Source organism: Rhinopithecus roxellana, chromosome 12, assembly GCF_007565055.1.
Source record: "Rhinopithecus roxellana isolate Shanxi Qingling chromosome 12, ASM756505v1, whole genome shotgun sequence".
In the NCBI taxonomy this organism is placed as follows: domain Eukaryota; kingdom Metazoa; phylum Chordata; class Mammalia; order Primates; family Cercopithecidae; genus Rhinopithecus; species Rhinopithecus roxellana.
Window position 1 is genome coordinate 51,622,502 of NC_044560.1, and position 17,153 is coordinate 51,639,654.

Consider the following 17,153-nt stretch of genomic DNA (forward strand, 5'->3'; position numbering starts at 1 on the left):
ATGGTCCATCATTATTCTCCAGATAAAATCCAAAACTTTTCTGCACAGGAATGAGTTTTTAAATCTCTGGAATGATATAAATAAGTATCTTTATGGTCACATATATTTTTAAATAGTTATTTTGTGTGTTTCATATTCATAATATAATAATGTAATGGCTCTTCATTACTCTCCAAACAAAATCCAAAACTTTTCTCATGATATACAAAGTTTTTCTGCATATGCCTTCTATCCATCCCTCCAGCAACATCTCTGCCTAACCTCCCCACTTCCCCATCCCTGTTTACCCTCCAGACATCCTGTAGTTCATCTTTACCTGTACCAGTGGTTGTCAAACTCTGGCTGAACCAGAATCACTGGGAGGGCTTGTTTAAAGCCTTCATTTCTGAGTCTCATCCTAAAGTGCCAGATTCGGTAAGTCTAGGGTAGGATGCAAGACTTTCCTTTTAAAACAGCTTCCTAGGTGATGCCAGTCCTGCTGGTCCAGAGACCCTACTTTAAGAACCACTGGACTCTTGATCCAGCCTGAAATCCTTTTTTGTTGCCCTTCGTTGTTGTTGTTGTTGTTTTTCTCTGAACTGACTCCTACTTATTCACTAGGTTTGAGTTTAGGGAAGCCTCCTGGGGGAGCCTTTTCTTACTCCCAAAATTGATATACATGTTTTTATTTGTTTGTTTCATTAGCACTTGGTTAGTGTTTCACTTTATTAAAAATGTCCTGCATAAACTCCTTTGGAGCTAGATGTTTTGTTCACATGTTAAGTCTCAGCACTTCGAAAGTGTTTGGCAGAGAGGAGCCAGAGATATCTGGCAATGAAGATTTGCAGGCATAGTGTGATAATAAAGTAATTGTATCACTTTTCATGTTTTCTGGAGAATTTAGCCCCATGGCTTTAGGACCATGTTTTTCAGTAAGCTTCACCCCCTGCCAATTAAATATGAGCAACTTCTTTCTCTGTGTGTGTGTGTTTTCTCCCTGTGGTTTCTGCTCTCTCTCCCTTGTTTTCTCAGCTGCATGGGAGGGGATTGACAGAGCTCTCTTTCAGGTCTTGAAATCTGTCAATGTGGGCTTGCAAACCGGGATGCCCTTGACTTCTTTGTATAGATGGTGATTTGTTTGAGACATCACTGTGCCTGCCCAGTTATGTTTTGTGATGGCATTTGTCTGACATTCTATATGAAGTAGGGGACATAACTGTAATACATATGCAACTCTTGGACAGCCAGAAGCCCAGGAAGGACTATAAATTTTGCTTTTCATGTTTATTTGAAACACAAATATTTTGGAGGCAGTCTATTTCATTCCCTAAAAATTAATGTAAACCTGTTTTCTATGCATCATGGTCTAAGAATAATAGAAAGAAAGTAAGTGGGTGAAAGAACATGTCTTGGGAGACTGCTATGTGGGGGGGGGGGTGGTGGGGGAAGAGGTCGCAGAGCCCAGTATGTACTAGAATTTAAATGCTTTTTCAGTGAAAACTGACAAGTTATATTTTTGCCTCAAATTTAACCTTTCCACCAAACCTGCACTCTTGAATGCTTAATGCATTAAAAATGTTATCTTAGTGCATATTTTTTCATTCTTAATTTTAACATGCAAAACCAGAAGCATTCTGCAGAGAGGATTCAGGTTTTCAGGACATTGGCTCAGTTGGGGATTTGGGATAACAGCGTGAAGGTGACCCTTTTAGAACCTCCTCATCTTCATGTCCTAAAAAAACTCTGAAATCAACACAATACATATGTGAGGAGTGTCCTCCAGGGAGTGGCTAATACCATGGAATTTGGGTAGGCAGAGCTGGATTCAAATTCTGGCTTTACCACTTTCTCACTATGTGACCTTTGAAAGTATTTAACCTGAGCCTCATTTTCCTCTCTTATAAAATGGGTATATAATATTACTGACTTCAAAGGCTCACTATGAAGATTAATGAAAATAAGTCAAATAAAATACTTAATATATTACTTGCCATATATTAAATGCTCAACAAAGGTTAGCTGTGATCTTCTTCCTCTTTTCCCTCCCTTTTCCTTTTCTCCTTCTCTTCTCCTCCCTTCCCTGTCATCTTTCTCAATTTCCCTCCTATCCCCTCTTTTCTCTTTTTCTCTTCCTTCATCATTCATCTTGTCTTAATTAGCTTGAGCTGCCAAAGAAAATACCATAGACTTGGCAGCTAAAACCACAGAAACATGTTTCTCACAGATCTGGAGGCTAGAAAGTCTAAGATCAAAGTGCCAGCCAGTTTGGTTCCTGGTGAGGGCTCTCTTCCTGGCTTGTAGATGGTCATCTTCTCACCATGTCCTCACATCTGTAATCCCAGCTACTTGGGAGGCTGAGGCAGGAGAATCGCTTGAACCTGGGAGGGAGAGGTTACGGTGAGCCAAGATGGCTTCATTGCCTTCCAGCCTGGGTGGCCGAGTAAGACTCTGTCTCAAAAAAAAAAAAGAGAGAGAGAGAGAGAGAGAGAGAGAGAGAGAAAATGTGCTGGTAAGCATTAATTCATTTCTTGTTCTTCAGTTTTGATGATGTAATAGTATTTCATTAAACAAATGTTGCTAACTTGCACAAAATTAATACAACTTTAAAAGGAATAAACAGTTTATATACTGATATTGAATCTTGAATATGACCATGTTGTTATGCTCTTTTATTACTACTACTTTCTCCAACTATGCTTAGATTTTCTATGGAGACAGCATATAACCTGCAAATAAATTTCTCATCTGTCCTTAAGTACTTATTCTTTTTCTCTCTAATTGGCTGCATCTGTCATTATAATATTTAGTGATAGTAAATGTCCTTATCTTGTTCCTGATTGCTTCTAGATTACATGTAAGTGATGCTTAAGTTTTTACTAAAGATAGTTTTCTGGCCGGGCATGGTGGCTCACGCCTATAGTCTCAGCACTTTGGGAGGCTAAGGTGGGTAGATCGCTTGAGCTTATGAGTTTGAGACCAACCTGGGCAACGTGACACAACCCTGTCTCTACAAAAAGAAAATGCAAAGAATGGCCAAGTATGGTGGTGCATGCCTCTAGTCCCAGCTACTTAGGAGGCTGAATTGGGAGGATGGCTTGAGCCCGTGAAGGAGAGCTTGCAGTGGGACACAATTGCACCACTGCACTCCAGCCTGGGCAATAGAGCCAGACCTTGTCTCAAAACAAAACATATTTATTAGTTCCCCTTTATGTATTATTTTCTAGGAAGTATTTTTAAGTTATAAATTTGCATGCTGAATTTCATCATATGCTTTTTTCTGTATTTATTTCAATGATTATACATATTTTTCCTCTTATAATTTATACTGTGGTGGATTTAACTTACAGATTTTTAAATCTTCATTTCTGGGGTAAATCTTACTTGGTCGTAATGCTTTTATTTTCTACACCCTGGTGGATTTGGTTTGTTAGGTTAAAGAATGTTTTTTTGTATCTATATTTACCAGCAAGATTTGTTAGGTTAAGGAATGGTTTTTGTATCTATATTTATCAGCAAGATTGGTGTATAACTTCTTTTCTGGGACAGCCCTTGTGTCTGGTATTAGTTAATATTATATTCTCATATAATGATTTTTATCAGTTAATATTATGTCCTCATATGATTTTTGGTAGGGATGAAACTCTGAATAATATTTAGGACTATTTCTGGAAAATATTATCTTTTATTTTTTACATTTATTTAACTTTTTAAAAGCTGTATGTGCTTATTGCTGAAATTAGAAAGGACAAAGTAACCATGCATAATTCCGTAAAACAAAAATAACTACTACTTACAACTGAAGTTACATCCTTAAACTGGCCTTCCAGGATAATGTGTGGTTGACATCATACTCTTCATACAATTTCATGTCCTATTTTGTTATTTGACATAAGTGTATTTCCCATATTATTACCTGATATTACAAAATAGAAGTGTTTTTCCCCCCTCTTATTAAGATTTAGATGACTCCTGGGGCAGATATTTTAATTCCTGAAAAAAGAATACCTGACAATTTGGGTCATCTATTGTGGGAAAGAGTGGCATAAAGAAAGTTAAGAGGCCCTTTAGAGTTCTTCACAAGCCTGTCACCCTAGTTCTTTAACTCAAGCTGCTGAAAGCAAGCCAGACGGTTTCAAACACAAGTCACACAGGGGCATATTTCATCACAAAATGAGTTTCTAGGCAGGCTATTTATGAAATGTAACTAGAGTATTCACAATTCAGGGATGCAAGTAGTGAAAAATAAAGTTGTTTCTTTCCATTTTATTTGTATTGGGTTGTGTCACTGCACATACAACTTGTCAACTGGTGCCCATTCCAGAGGTGGAATTCAATGGAAGGCCCGAGGAAAATAATGTGTATTTTCAAGTTCGTTACCTGCCTTCAAAGGAGGACAATCAGTTGACACTATTCTTGTTATTTGTAATCTCCGTATTAGGGCATTCAGTGGAAGGTCATGGTAGAGGAATGTGTCCCATGATGAACAGATAGACATTTCTGGGGGCAGTGCCTGGAGTCTTCCAGTCAGTGCCATCTGTCAGCTTAGTGTAGTGGAAACAGTACTGACTTCAGAGCACAGCAGACCTGGTTTTTAGTTCTAACTCTTCTCTTTATGTGCTGTGTAACTAGAGACAGGTTAGTTAGCCTCCTTGAGCCTGATTTCACTTATCTTTAAAGGGAGGGGTGTGTGTGTGTGTGTGTGTGTGTGTGTGTGTGTGTGTGTGTGTGTGAATATTTCCACTTATCATAGAAAGGTGAGGGGGCTGGGTGCAGTGCTCATGCCTGTAATCCCAGCACTTTAGGAGGCTGAGGCGGGCAGATCACCTGAGGTCAGGAGTTCGAGACCGACCTGGCCAACATGGTGAAACCCTGTCTCTACTAAAAATACAAAACTACAAAATTAGGGCATAGTGGCCCTTGCCTGTAATCCCAGCTACTTGAGAGGCTGAAGCAGGAGAATCACTTGAACCTGGGAGGTAGAAGTTGCAGTGAGCCGAGACTGCGCCATTGCACTCCAGCCTGGGCAAAAAGAGTAAAACTCTGTCTCCAAATAAATAAATAAGAAATAAAAGAAAGAAAGAAAGGTGAGGGAGATACTGTGGGTGAAGAGCTAGCTTGGGGTCTGCAACGTAGTATGGCTTAGTCAGTGTTAGTGTGTTAGTGCTCTGTCCTTTCTGAAATCACAGTTCACCATTACCTCCTTATTTTCTAGAAACACCTGGAAATAGTGAAACTTTTTTACTTCCCTTATATTTCATGTTAGTGCTATACCCAGGGATCATCAGTTAACCACAATGACAATGACAAAAAAGCTACCTTCATATTTTCTCCCAGGAGAATTTTGACTCCAAGAATCAAGGCTTTAATGGGATTTAGGAGAAGTCAGTGATCACAGGGCAGATGCCTCAGGTTTGAAGTCACATCAAACTGAGTGTGAACCCTCTGTACCTCGCAGCTGTGCTAACTTTTGGAAGTTTCTTGAAAAATTCTAGTTAGTCTGGGTTAAGGAATGGTACATTCAGGGTCGTGAATGCTCAACTGGTCATTAGCCCTAGGGAGTAAGTTCCGCTAACATTGGCTTACCACATAGGAGCTTATAAATTGTCATCATATTGATTATCTCATTAGGTCATCAGGATCCTGAGAGATTAACTTGTTAAGAAAACAATCTTTTTATCAGGCTTATTTATCATTGCTTCTATATGCTGCTCTTGTCCTGCATAGGAGGCAGTCTGGGGTCAGTCAAGATACTGGGTATTTGGGTTCATACTTTAAGCCCCCCACTCTTTGGTGGTCTAACTTCAGACAAGTCACCTCTACTTTTTGAGCATCACTTTTCTCAGCCACCAAATGGATGTAGAGATATTTGCTTGCCCAATTTTGAAATTTAGTAGGGGCATCATTAATTAGTTCTTTTGTCCACAAACATTTATATAGCTCCAGCATGAGCCCAGCCTATGCTTGGTCTTCTGAAGAACAGAGAAATGCTTTAGAAGGAGATTCTGACTCTAGTCATCCACGCTGTAGTTAAAGAACTGTGAGCTGGGAGGGTGGGGTAGGGGAGGGAGGCTTCTGATATTTATGTCTCATCCTTCCCCGAAAAAATATTGTGTTTCTACTTTGCTGCTTTTATTCATTCCCAACCTCTTACTGTTCATAAAATGCATAAGGTTTACTTTGACTCCAAGTTTATTTTTATTGATTAAAATATTCCACATTTATCATAATGAGGATGATTCTCATTAAAACTCTTTTCATTGCCTTCCTGACTAAAAGCAAGTACATTTTTATTTTAACAAACACAAGTAACACAATACTCTGAAAGTCTGTATACATTAAAACATGAATAACCTCTCCGGAATACACAACTTCTCAGGAAGTTGACATATATAAAAGGTTATAAGAAGTTAATGTTTGGTGGCAGGCCACAGCCCGGTTGTCACAGATGAGGTCTCAAGAGGAAAATGATTTGCCAGTGGTCACTCCCCTGGGCAATGGCAGAGCCAGGGTTGCAACCCAGGAATCGCTCCCTGGATGGAGCTCCTTCCACTCAGTAGGTCCCAAACAACTTATGTTCTTAGGATTCACCTCATTAACCTCTCAAGGTATTTGCTTCCTCTTCCTTACAGTGCAGACTTCTGAAAAGAGCCCATATTTTAGAATTAGATAAACTGAAGTTGGAGTCAAGGCTTGGCACATTTTCTACTTGTCTATCTTGGGCTAGCTACCTAATCTTTTTGGGCCTCAACTTCATCTGTAAAATGGGAATAATAGTAGTTCCTATCTCAGAGTGTTGCAGTAAGGATTTCATGAGTTCACAAGTATAAAAAACCTAGCATTGAAACTCTATACATAGAATCAAGATTAAAAAATATTCCTTTCCCCTGTGGCCCCCAACTCCCACCATGTCTGAGAGGCAGCACATCTCTAGTGGTATAGGAAATATAGAGAGGTAGAAGGTACCCTTTTCTCCAGAGGAATATGGGATAGTTGTCAAGAAAAAGAAACTGGTCCCTCTTCAAATGGATACTTGCTCCGAGAATAACTGAGGGAAGGAATAGGAAATATAAAGGAAAGTGGACCATGTTGTCAAGCTACAAAGATTTATTAGTAGCCATCATGTATCCTTCTTGCATGTGAGCCATTTTAGATAAATTGTCCCTAATGAACCTAACTCTTACACCATCCCATTGAATACATAAGAAAATAATGTTTAGAGAGGTTAAGAGACTTGCCACAGGTCATGGGGCTTGTCTGTCTGAGTTGCCATACACTAGGTCTTACCAGTGCTGAAGTCTGTACTGTCTTCCCTGAATGTATTCTGTGGGTTTGCCTTGTGGCTTGATGCTGGAGAGTTGGAGAATGTGGAAAAATTATAGGGGCTCTACTCTTCTGGGGAGACTGGAGCATAGAAACTGATTAGCTACATCATGTAATTTTATGGTGCTGTTCTGTCTTGGCAGGGTTTTGGTGAGCTAATCATTCTATATGAACTCTGTGATTTGTGAGCTTTAGAAATTCAAAACCGAGGATTTAATTATAAGAAAAGATAAATTTGTCTGAACTTGATCAGTAGAGCTCTTGGGCTAAAGGCCTTGGAGGCAGAGAGTCATGTTTTGGGGCCAAGCAGTTTACTTCTTTATGGTAAGACTGATCATATGATGTGCTGTGGTGAAAAGAGACTTCTGTATTCTATCTGGTCACATGGTCATGAATTGATTACAGGACACTTCACTCAGTGTGGACATTCGCTGAAGACAAACTGTTTCAGGTTTAATTGGTGACTTAGTTCAGGACTTTGTTCTAACTGGTTTCCTTGCTAGAAGTCAGGCTTTCTCCAAACTCGCCTTCATAGCTCCTTTCCTCTTTGAACTTGTTCTGTAACTGTGGCAGCATGCACCACAGGACAATGCATCAAGCTGTTTGAAATGTGGTTCCTGTCTCCTTTTCTGTCACTCTGCTTGCTCCCACCGTTAGCCACACTAAGCTTCAGGTCCCAGGGCTCACCTCTGTGGCTTTTGTGCAGACTGCAATTTCACCTTGGCTAGCTCTCTTACCCTGTGCACTTGCAATTTTTTTTTTTTTCTTTTTTTTGGAGACCCAGTCTTGCTCTGTGCAGTGGCATGATCTCCGCTCACCGCAACCTCTGCCTCCAGGGTTCAAGCGATTCTCCTGCCTCAGCCTCCCGAGTAGCTGGGATTACAGGTGCACGTCACTGCACCCAGCTAATTTTTTGAATTTTTAGTAGAGACAGGGTTTTACCATGTTGACCAGGCTGTTCTCGAACTCCTGACCTCAGGTAATCCACCTGCCTTGGCCTCCCAAAGTGCTAGGATTACAGTCACCTTTTGGTTAACATTGTGAACTTCCTAACAACCTCAATTAATTAATCACTGATTATCAGTTCATGCGACCCTTTATATATCTTTCAAATCCATTAATTCCTTCTCCCCTCACTAGCCCCTGCCCCGAAGGTAGTTCAGCCTACCTTCATCTCTCATCTGAATCATCCTAGCACCCTCCTAAATAGTCTTCAGGTTTTCACTGCTGTCCATCTCCAAGCCATTCTCAGCACTGCTCACTAATGTGGAGATTTAATCAGATCACACTCCTGCATAAAACCCTCAGTGAGTGGCTCTTCCTGCCCTCAGGAAAAAGTCCACACTGCTTATCATGGCATCAGAGAGGTGCTGTCTGGTCTGACCCCTTCTTATCTGTCCAGGCACATTCCTCACCACTCTTGCCAATCATCCTTCACTGAGTGGTCCCACTGAACCAATTTCAGTTCCCTGACCCTACCATGTTGATTTTTTACACTTGGGGTTTTGTACATGTTTTTTCTTCTCCCAGGAATACATTTTTCTGTATTTGTTTCAAAGCCAACTCCGTGTATTCTTTAGTTTCAAGTTAAATATTACTTTTCTCTAGAAATGCTTTGGTGACCCATTGCAACCCACCCACATACCCCCCAGTTGTAGGTCATGACCATCCTGTGTGCTCTCAGCCACTTTGCATTTTCTCCATTATTTAAATAAGGTTTATCCTCCTCTTTAGCACACACTAGGCTGGGAGATCTGTGAGAACAGGGACTGTGTCTGTTTTATTAGCCACTTTACTGCTGCCACTAAGGAGAATGTTGAAAAGTGTAGGCATGGAGCAATATTTATTGAATGAATAAGGGAGTAAATGAATGAACTTATGGCCAAGAAAAATCTCACCTGAGTCTCCTGGATTCTAAGGGGTCTCACAACACCCTCTACTATGGGTAAAGTGTGATAAAATTTTTCTACAATTATTTTTCTTTTTTCTATGTTATGCCATTAATTATGAGTTCCTCACCTGGTACACTTGGCACATGGTAGGTACTCAGTAAATGTTTGTTGAATTAATTGTTATAAAATGTGGGGGAGAATTATTTGCACAAGGAGAAAGAACATTTTTTAAAAAAATCTCCCCTAAGAGTTGGCTCTTGAGATTCTTATTATGTGGCATTCAAAATTCCTACAATTCAGACAGCTACCTCTCCTTTTGTGATGTGTGTCCAGTCATGTCTGGTGCTGTAATTTAGCGTGATGTAGGCCATATTGGTAGTAAGAGCTATAAGATTTGCCATATTAGTTCATCCCACTGCTTCATTAAGCTCAGTGTGCTGCCTTTGGCAGTGGCTGGGCCTGAATTTTGATGTTTGGAAGAACAAAGCCCTTCACATTAGCCCTCTGAATCCTTGATATGCTGTGAGTCTGGTTAAGTATATGCTCCTTCTCGGAGTTGGAGAATCTTTGTCTTTGTAGGTAACCAGTAAATGACCCAGAGGATGGGGTTTTATTATTTGTGTGAGTTTGCTGAGCAGACAGTGTTCCCAGGTGTGCTGAGATTTCAGCAATCTCCTATTGCAACACACCTTCCAGGATGGTCAGAGTACACATGTTTGCAAGACTGAGTGTTTCTGCAGTCTATCAAGAGAACACGCATAGATCAAAGACAGAGGAGAGGAGAGAGCAGAGGTGAAGGAGGAACCAATATCTGTTGTTCCTGTGTACTTGTGTCCATGTTTCTCATTTAAACTTGAAAACAGCCTTTAGACAAGTATTCTCATTTTGCGTAAGAGGCAACTGAGGCTCAGAGAGGTGCATGGCTTACCTGAGGTCACACAGGTAAAGGCACCCATTTACACACAGATCTTTCTAACCCCAGAGCTTGTCCACGTTCTTAACACTGCACTAAACTACTCTCTACTGAATGATATGTCCTCTTACCAAATACTAAGTTGTGCTTGCACTGAAAGACATCTTCCTACAGGTTCCAATAGTAATGCCTTTAGGTTGAGATGGCCTCAGCAAGAGGAGAGAATGATGGTAAAATATGTTGTATAGTTAGAAAAGAAGTTAAAAAGCCAGGGGAGGCCCCTTCACTTCTTATCTCTCGTCTGTGGCTTGCAGAAGGTTGCCGTGCACAAGCCTCCACATGATTGAGAAGGAAACATTTTCTAGATATAAAAAGGTAAAGTGAAAATGAACTTGAAGGATTTTGACTATGTATAAATTGAAATGTACAATCAGCTCTTTGTGTCTGTGGGTTTCACATCTGTGTATTCAACCAACTGTGGATCCAAACCTGAGGCTGTGGAGGGCCAACTGTATATGTTTTCCATCTGAGGTTGTTTATCCATTTACCCATCAGTGGACATTTTGGCTGCCTCCACCTCTTGGCTATTGTGAATGATGCTGGTATGAAATGAGTATACAGATATCTATTCGAGACCCTGCTTTCATTCCTCTTGGATGTAAAGTCAGCCACCCTCCATATCTGAGGTTCCACACCCATGGATTCAACCAATGTTAAATATAAAATATTAGGCAAAAATACAACAATTAAAAAATAATACAAATTTTTAAATGCAGTATAATAACTATTATATAGCATTTTCTTTGCATTAAGCATTATGAGTAATCTAGAGATGATTTAAAGTATACCGGAGGATTACGTAGGTTGTATGCAAATACTATGCCATCATTTTATATAAAGAACTTGAATGTCCTTAAATTTTGTTATCTATGGAGATCTTGGAACTAATCCCCATGGATATGGAAGATATAATATTATATTAAAGGAAAACATCATTTCTCGCTCTTAATTTGGAGCAAGCACTGTAAAAGTGAAGACCAGGAAATTTTGCAAATTCCCCAAATCTAGGAATAATATCAGCAGCCTAGTTCACCTCCCAGTGGGCATCCCCAAGCTCGAGATAATAATGAGGATGCTGGTGATGAAGGTAGCTACTATCTGTCAGCAATTACTAAGTATCAGACAATATACTCAAACCTTTATATGTGTTTTCTCACTCAGATCATTCCTCTGAGGTAGCTGCTTTTTCAGAATCTCAAGTTTACAGATGAGGAAGGTGAGAAGCTGGAAAGGTGACACAAAGTCAGTTCTGTCTCACTCATCAGTACAGCAAATGTTGTGTATCCCTTCTAGACACCTGGCTCAATCTGAACACATTGCCTTACTCGCCCCCTTTGAGCATGCATGAATTTGCTTCAGCTCTCCTCTCAGCCTGGAAGAAGTTCCCCTCTCTTTTTGACCTGTCAGGGTCCACCTGCTCCTCTGAGACACAGCTCAGATAGTACTCTCATGGCGCTTTTCCTTAGTATCCCTCTCCTTCCATGGAATTAAGCCTTGTGATTCTCAGTGTACTGTTTTCACTCCAGATGAAGCTCTTGTTCCTTTCTTCTGTTCATTAGGATTCTGCTTTATACCCCTTTCTTCCCTTCTATATTGTGTGTTCAGCTGAGTCTTATTGACAAGGACTGTGTCTTTTATATCATTATATCATCCCAAAGCTGGGAGGAAGAGTTATCAGTGGAATGTGGGAAATGATATTAATGATGTGATTACTAAATGCCAGGAAGGGAATACAATAACTTTTAAAATCTTCACAAGAGAATTATGAGTTTGATAATACTCCCATTTTACAGATGAGAAAGCATACTCAGGTAAGTTAAGATTATGTTCAAAGTCACCCATCGTGTAAATAGAAGGACAGGAATTTTAATTTGGATCTAACTGATTCAAAGCACAAGCTCTTTCCACTACACCATGCTGTTTCCCAGCAGAGGCCATCAAATAAAACCCCAGGAACCACACTTCCTAGGGGTCTGGTTCCTGTTGTAAAATGGTAGCTACAGATGCAATTTACCTTTATAAAGGATTTATATGTCATCATTGCAGATTCACATTCCTTAAATTTGGGATCATCATCACTTGTGTCTTTCAGCTTTCCCTGGCTGGCAATGCTGCTCTAGGGAGATCTTGCATTCTAATTGTTAAACCAGAGGCAAGACTCACCATGCAGTGACTTGCGTTGGAAGAAGCCCAGTAGATGATGAATAGCAGACCTGAATCTTATCATGTATTTCAGGATGATGTACGGGACTGTTGGAAACTGCCTTTGACAAATGTGCACGGGAAGGAGAATTATCTCCAACAATGAAAAATGTTCTTATTATGTGATCCTAAAAAGGATCAGGACCCCTATCATTGGGAAAATGATCATGCCCGTATCCCTTATTAACAGCAATACAGAAGCATGTGCTAAAGACATTGGATGTCATCCTGAAGCAGTGATGGATAGTCATGAGAGCTGAAATCAGGTTGGACTTATGAAAGGTAGCTTGATGCTTGATAGCAGGTGGGAATCGTGCAACTTGCTAAGGTCTATTTTAGCCCTTGCTTCTTGAGGCTCTGCAAGACTTGTTTCTGCTGTCTTAGCTAGTGCCCGGTGGCTTCTGGTCAGGTTGAGGCTGTGATTAAATAGTGGAAGATATATGATATATATGTTTGTAGGAAATAAAACCATTTCCATAGGGAGAAGACTAATATACAGGCATTTTAAATATTTACCCTCAGTTTATTTTCGTATTTTATATAAATAGAGTCACAGAGATTTAGTATCCTGCCCACAGCTAGAAACTAGCAGAGTTAGGATTTAAACAAGCAGTCTGATTTCAAAATCTATACTTTGTTGACCATAGTAGCTTCTAATAAATACCGTCCTGGTTGGAGTTCAAAATTGTGGAAAATGAAACTGCTGAGTACATATGTGAAGGTACCTGTCGCAGACTTTAGCACATCGTAGGTGATCAAGAGATGCTAGTCAGATCAAGAATTGTCAACGTGTTAATTTTGTTAAGGGCTAAGTGATGATTACAGACTTCTTTGAATTCCTTCCTTTCTTCCCTTCTTTTCTTTTCCTTCCTCCCTCTTTCCTTCCACCTTTCCTTCATTCAATTTTTGAGCATTTTTCAAAACCAGGGAGAGTGCTGGCCACAGAAGATTATGGAGAAGTCCTGAGTTCAAGGAACTTAAAATCTAATATGAAAGACAAACAAATAAGAAATAATTATAGTTTATTATAGTAAGTTGAAATCACATAGCAGAGACAACCAACTATCCAAGAACTTCCTAGAGGTTGTGAGATTTAAATAAACATTCTTGGGGTTCAGATTTATTTATTTTTTTAGTTCAATAGATACTTTGTGAAATATCTCCTGTAATTGAAGACATTGTCTACCTATTGGGTATAAACCCCTACTTGTGAAAAACAAGTCCTACCCTATCCTCCCATGAAAGGAAATCTTGCTGGACAGTAACTTGCTCCTGCTCCTTCTAGAGTAAAAGCTACCTCACATTACAAACATACTTTATTCATTTCGTGTTATGCATAGGGCCAGGTGCATAATATGTGTTCACTAAACATTTGTTGAACAGTATTCTGTGTTAAATAGATAATTCATTGGCCTTTGGCCTACACTTACCTATAATCAGTAATTTATATTCAAGTAGTTTTTCTTTGATGTTTTGAAGTAATGATTACAGCAGTTTCTCCTCCAGCTCACAAAGTTATAGATTGCAAATAGATTTTGTGTAATTTGCCAATGCTGGTCGATTTTGACGGCTACCTTGAGCACTATGTAGAGGAGTCTGAAATTATGTCCTGGCCTTGAGTGAGAACAGTTAACACTTAGGTGTATTTTCTTTCAGTGTTTTTTTCCTGCACACTACTGTGTGCACACAAGCATGCAAACACGTGACATCCTGTCTGCTCCTTCTGTGTATTTAATTCTGTATTAGTTTTTCACAAAACCTCACAATTTAAGCTATTCCCATATGATACACTTTTTGCAATTATCATTTTGCTAAGTGATCTAATTTTCTTTAGCTTTTTCTCACAAAACCTCTCTCCCAGTCCTTCTGTCATTTTTGCCATTTTTATTGGTGCATTCCCAAATTTGTCGAATCTTGCTTAAGCTGTGGTGTTACAGAACTGCTTTTAGCAGTTGATGGTTCATTTCTATTTTAGTCCTTGAACGGATACAGTGTTTATCTTCTGTGTTTTGTGGGCAGGGGGTAGATGCTAACTTGTTCTCCTGTAGTGAGAAGAAACCGAGACTTTGGGGCGGGCTCCCCTTTGCGGGCATGTCACCACTAGAGACCACCACTCTAGTAAAGCACTGGAATTAAGATTTGCCAATAGATGGCTGTGAGCTCGAGTGTGTTTTGCTGTTCAAATCTTTTAACCTCAGGTTATCAACTTTAATTTGTTGTCCTGGTGTCTTGATTTTTTGGTTCATCTGTTTTAACGTGATGAAATGTAAAAATAGAGCTTCATTTTGTCCCCTCTCAATGACTTTAGGGGTTTTTAGCTGATAACCAACCCTTCCTCTGTTAAAGATTCGAATTTTAAACAGCTAAAAATACATTTTTCTAATATCTGTCATCAAGTGATTAGTGCAACTATTTAGTACTGGTCGTCTTTCCTATTCTTGGTAGATTTATTTTCTCTTCTTAGAATTCTGCTGCCGCCCTCTCTGTCTGGGAGACTGGAGATGTCATTTAGACATTGCTTATTAGGATTCCATTATTTGTCTCTCCTATACAGTCAGCTAAATCAAAAAGTCAGACAGTGTTTTTAAATTGCAAATTTAAATGACAATTTATAGACTAGGTCTACTGGAAATTTTCTGTCCTTGGCATCCATCATTGCTTGTGAGTATATAGTTTTATATTCTCTCTCTCTTTTTTTCTCTCTCTCTCTCCTTTTCTCTTTATCTTCTTGAGAGCACAGCACACATATCCATCAGAAGGATCAGAACTGCTTGCAATCAAACAAAAATGCAATAAAGATCTTGGAAGGAAATTAAGACAAACACCTATCCTAGACCGTGCTTACATATTAGTTCTCTTCCTCCTCCTTTTGCTTCCTTGCCTCTTAAAGAGGAAACTTGCTTCAGTCACTTTTTTTAAAGCAGTTAAGCACATGGCTTAGATTAAAAACAAAACAATTTGACTGGGCGCGGTGGCTCACACATGTAATCCCAGCTCTTTGGGAGACCAAGGCGGGCAGATCACCTGAGGTCGGGAGTTCGAGACCAGGCTGACCAACATGATGAGACCCCATCTCTACTAAAACTACAAAAAATTAGTCGGGTGTGGTGGTCGCCTGTAGTCCCAGCTACTTCAGATGCTGAGGCAGGAGAATTGCTTGAGCCCAGGAGATGGAGGTTGTGGTGAGCTGAGATCGTGCAGCTGCACTCCAGTCTGGGCGACAGAGCAAAACTCCATCTCAAAAGAAAAAAAAAAAAAAATCACTGAAAGCCTGGAATAGGCCAGATACTGTTATTTCAGTTAATCTGCATGAAAAACCAATAACAATATAGTACTATTGTGATAGCTAATATTTATTGAGCACTTACTATGCATTAGACACTGTTCTATGTGTTTTTTTGTCTTAACTCATAAGATACTCATCTGGATTTTTAAAAGAGGAAAGTGAAATTTGTGGGAGGCAACTTGCTCAGGGCCCACAGCTGAACAAGTGTGAAGCATCAGCCTCTGACTTAGAACATCGTCTACCACACTAGCCTCTATCTTATTTTCAGTAAGATAATTTGTGGGCTATTTAGTATCTCTGCTTTATAAGAATGACAGGTTGGAAAGCCTTCTCACTATGCCTTGCTGAGTTTTAATTTTTAGCAGATTGGGTTAGAAGAGGGTGGCTTTAAAGCTTGAAATCATCTTCTTTTATCGGTCCATTTTCTCTGGGATCAGAGTAGATTGGCAAAGCATTATGATCTTCCATTTCAAAGCTGAAGGATTATCCATCTCGATGGGTGAAATCATCTCTAAAATCCTTCGGAAGCCAAATGCCGAGGTTGGTACGTTTCAGAAAATGCCCGTGGTACCCAATAACTTCAGTGAGGAAAATTAATAGGGTAAAGTTTGCATCTGGAAGGCCTATGCGTAGAAAGTGGACTCGCTGCTGGCACTGGGTCAGACTTTTCATTTCCAGCAGGGCCTTGAAGGTCTTCTTTCTGTTCAGGCTCGACTCACTAGGCTCCAATGTCAACAGTAGATGGGACAGTCAAGGGCTGGTGAGATTCCAATCAGACACAGGAGGTGAGGACAGGGGAGGAGAAGACGGAGAAAAAATAGGGAGGCAGCCAGGGGCGGCTATGGGAGCCATCAGACCACAATGCATGTTTGACTTGAGTGAAGAAGACAGAGACGGACGGATGGACGGACGGACGGACAAAAGAAGGAAGGAAGGGAGGGCGGGAGGGAGGGAGGAGGGAAGAGGGAAGAGGGAGGGAGGCAGACTTGGTGGATGCATCTTAGATGTTGGCACTGTCCTAAGGCAATTTCAGCAAGGTCTTCATGGAGTCCTTAAGCCAAAGTTGCTCAGCAGAGGAGTTCCCTGTCTCCTGGGAAAGGGCCTGCCTGAGAATCCTGCCCTGCTTTGTCACTGGCTGGGAGTGGCCTGTGGGAAACATGTTCCTAAAACATGTTTGCAGACCTGGAGATGGGTGTCTGAATGTAGCAGGTAGAAGACTTTATCAGTTCCTTTCCCTGTTAGGGGAGATTGGCAAGGTGCATACTCGTGACTCCCACATTAAAACAAATGGATACTCAAAATACCCATATATCATAAGTGGCAATGAGATATCCACTCTCACTTCAATTCGCTACCAGTTAGAAACTGACCAGTTATATTGCTTTTCTCATGTCAGCCCATGCCACATAGGCAAAGATGGGTTAAAAGGTGGCACAGGCCGGGCGCAGTGGCTCAGGCCTGTAATCCCAGCACTTTGGGAGGCCGAGGCGGGTGGATCACG

General features: G+C 40.3%; 1 protein-coding gene across 3 annotated transcripts in view; it reads left to right on the forward strand.

Moving 5' to 3' along the window:
* Positions 1-17,153, forward strand: part of DAB1 (DAB adaptor protein 1) — a 1,267,144-nt gene that overhangs the window by 968,924 nt on the left and 281,067 nt on the right. The window lies entirely within an intron of this gene.